The following is a 4,065-nucleotide window of genomic DNA, read 5'->3' as shown; positions in this document are numbered from 1 at the left end:
ATACGTGTGTATGTGTGTGGGTGTGTGTGTGTGTGTGCGTGCGTGCTTGCGCGTATATGACGCGCCCGGCCGTGCACGCGTACCGCACACATGCGCGCGCGAGAGAGCGTACCTATATACGTGTATGTATACGCATACGTTCGTGTGTATGTGTGTGTGCGTGTGTGTGTGTGTGTGTGTGCAGCCTGGCGATGTGTGGTACCTGGCGCCCCACGCACACGGCTCTGCTTAAAACGCGTCGCAAACCAGCCGCCGGCCACACCACCGTATTTTCACCAGGGGAACCAATTAACAGTTTTCACCTATTCCTTTTCAGGTGACCGAGCGTACTGGGGGGAGAAAAAAAACAAAATAAACGCCGGGACACGAGGGGGCGGGGGAGGGGGGGGCGGCCGAACGAAAAAAATAACGCGCGCGGGTGGCCTCGCGCACCGCAGGAAAAATCAACCCCCGTTCTTGCCGAATACGTGTTTCCCGGCCGACGCCATTAAAATTGGACCCGATACGCCCGACAAATAGAGCGTTTTCTGACAAGCGGAGCGTTAATTAGTCGTTGCCGTAAGGTACGATCCGGATGCGAGAAATAGTGAAAAAAATCTCGCTCCCGCGAAGTGACTCCCGCTTTCCGTGAATTTTATCATTCGTGAAAACGAACGCCATTGTCGGCGAGCTGGGCGAACGGCGATCACGTAAGACTTTGGTTTTCTCTCTCCTCCCGCTTCCCCCTTCATCTCTCTCGGTTTCTCTTGCTTTCCGGAATCCTCTTTCAGGTGAGGTCGAGAACCTGGAGTCGTACTCGTTTAAAAATGCGCTTTTCTGCCTAAAAACGAAAACAGTTTTATGACCTGTTAATTCTCTTCGTTCCTCGAATAAAGTTAACCGTCCTCGCCTACATTAACGTGCGTATTGCAATCGTGCAAAAAAAGAATTTTTAATTCTGTGCAACCAACAACGAGCATAATGCTGACAAATTTGCGGTAAAAACAGGACGACGATTCTAGGATCCCCGTGAGGAACGAAATTCTTTGAACACTCTTCCTCGTTTCCTATTTATATTATTCAGAAGTTACATCTTAGAACGTTAACCCGACGCTCTTATCTTCTTTCTCTTTTCTCTCCTTTTCTTATCACATATTTTTTCATCAATGTGAGCTCCCATCGACACCGGGCGGACACTTTGAGACTCGCGACGATTACCTTCTCACTTCGAACGCGCGTGTTATCGGGCCGCACCGTCGCGTAACAATCAAGCCGGGCTCTCCCGTTAATGGTCGCGCGACTGTTCCGGCTAAACGGTAAATAAGCGAACAAATAAACAAACAGGTTACTCAAGGGCTACACACGCGAGGTTGCTGCCAGTCGGGTCGACGGGAGGAAGGGGGGAGAAGGGAGGTCGGCGAGAGCCCTTTTAAAGCCACCGCCGCCTCCCGACGCGGATTTCGCTAAGTGATACCAATAACTCGCTGGGCCAACAACGAGCCAACGAGCGGCACTCCTCGGGGGAGCATTCGACGGCGTTGGCGAGGTGAAGATGCCACCCGGAGGACCGCCGGCAATCCCCAGAGGGAGGGGGAGGAGAGGGTCGAAAGGCAGAGGGATGTTATCTAATCCCGCTGGATTTGTTGATTCTGCGTCTCGCGCCCGGCAAAGCCCGATGAGGTTTTCGTGTAGCACAGGATTACCCCTATTTTCCGCGACCTAAACCCACCCCCGGGCCGGACGTCGCGAAGGAAGGAAACGCGACACGCGCGCGCGGCGTGATGTATTCTCGCCCCCTCCTTCCCCCCGCTGCCCCCCGGTCCTTTATTTTAGCGGGCGATCTCGCGGCGAGAGAGAGAGAGAGAGAGAGAGCTAGAGCGATTTTCGATTTCGCCTGCGTGCGCCCGCATTAACTTATCATCGTAAACGTATAATAACATAATAATACTGTGCAACGTATTATACCGCGGCCACACAATACGGCGTCCATTGTACGGCGACATAATAATTAAATCCGAAGGTGTGGAGTTAATAGCCACAATGGCAGATAAGCTAATTGAGGGTAGATAGGCGTGTCATTGTAAAGCGGCCGATAAGAGGCGAAGATTAGCGTCTTTGACGCGCGGCGGCCGCCACATTTCCAGCGCCGAATCGATCGGTTTCCGCGGGAAGACGCAAATTTCCGCCGCATTTCCTCTCCCAGAGCCGCGCACGACACAAAAGTCCAAGTTAAATCGAAATAAAAGTCGAGTTCTATGAACAATTTGACGTGGAAATTCAAACCGCCAAGTTTAATTACAACGGCAAAAGGCTAACGGAACTAAAACGTAATTGTGTATGCATGATATGAATGCTCCTTCAACCACTGAAAACTCGATCCAACCGCATAATACGAGTAAGTCGACTTCTGGTTGGAAGGTTAAGTAAATTGGACGATAAATACGAGCGATAAAATGCGCGCGGCAGAGTTTTATAATCGCCTCATTGCACGAAATTTTGAGCTTGTTTCGCACAAACAGAAGATTAAAAGAACGTGAAAATTTCATTAGAAAATTAGAGCAGTCAGCAAACACCACAGTCAGCGTACACACACACACACACAGTCAGGAGGATTAAAGGAAAAAAAAATACAAAGTTTCTTTTCGACAAGTTTCGCAACGCATGCAGTGTCCAATAGAATTTGTTTCTCGGTAATTTTTGGAAGATACATTTTCCTATCGGATACGACAAACGTGTTGCGAAATTCGTAAAAAAAAAAAAAGAATTAATCATAGAAAGGCCATGGATCATGCATAGATTTTATAATGCTATTTAGCGAGTATTAAAGATTTTGTATATTCACGATCATAGATACTCGTTACATAAGATGTTCATAAAAAAACCATTCGATATTTATATGATAGTTAATACACGCTGTACTGAGTAAAAAAAAAAATAAACATAGGTCTTAAGCTTAGTAAACGTAGGTCGAAAGTTCAACCGTTTCCGAGATACAAACAGTTTTGTGTCAGCATCATAATTGACCTATTGGCTTCTACGTGTCACATTCGATGTTCACTTCAGTGTTTGTAAGCCGCGTTTTTAATGTCCTCACTCGATTTCCACACGTACCTCATAATAAGATTTCATCCGGCGGTCGCTGTTTATCTCAGTTTCTTGGTGAATATTACCTCTCAGTTCCTATACCTATATTAGGTTTTTATTCACTATAGCATGTACTATCGACCACATAAATATTGAACGATTTCTTCTGAACACCCTGTAAGATCCGTGCTCATCATTTCTACGATTACTTCTCGCTGCTTCATCGGACCCAGATTGAACCTAGGCTGAACCTACCTACAATTTCAAAAAAAGGCCTCGCTACTTTTAATCTGCCGGCTCTGTGTGTATATATGCGTACACGTGTGTGTGTGTATGCACGCACCCTGAAATTGGGTTCGGTTGACCTGAAATTGAGCACGGTTTTGCCACGGTTGTTTCGACAGATATTTTTTTTTTCTCATACTCGCGTACTCGCGTGTGGGGATCGCGGGCGCGTCGCGCTCGAAGCTAAAGGATTGACGACGGCGGTGCGACGACGAGCGTGCGATGGGATCCACCGACGGGGCGAAAAAAGCGTTTTATCTGCAACCGCACGGTTCTTCCTGGGCGCAAATCGCTGGATCCGCGCGCGCGCGCGCGCGCCCGCCCGTCCGCCGGGCACGAGAAATATCCTCGCGCCAGCCGGAAACCGAGGGTTGCGGTAAAAACAAAGATGTGCCGGTACTTCTGCCCCGCGGTGTGTACCGTCGCACCACCAACCATCGCCACCACCATCGCCATCACCGCCGTCGTCCCGGCCGCCGCCGCGTAACGCCGCGCAGATTATTCTATTACACGTTACGTAAACATCGAGAGCACAAGCGGACGCGACGCGGAGTAACCCCCAGAGCGGCGCGAGCTTTCTGCGGCTCCGGTGCGCGATGCTGTTTGCTCTGAAAATGCGTTATTGTTTCACCGCGATAAAAAATTCAACGTTTGGATAATTACATCAGACCTGATCGATCGGAGGCGGGGAAGGGGTGGGCGGGGGGAGGAGGGGGG

This window comes from Dinoponera quadriceps, unplaced genomic scaffold (assembly GCF_001313825.1).
Source record: "Dinoponera quadriceps isolate SergipeBrazil2010 unplaced genomic scaffold, ASM131382v1 scaffold37, whole genome shotgun sequence".
NCBI lineage: Eukaryota > Metazoa > Arthropoda > Insecta > Hymenoptera > Formicidae > Dinoponera > Dinoponera quadriceps.
The sequence above is the reverse complement of the archived record's forward strand: the minus strand, read 5'-3'. Positions refer to the sequence as shown.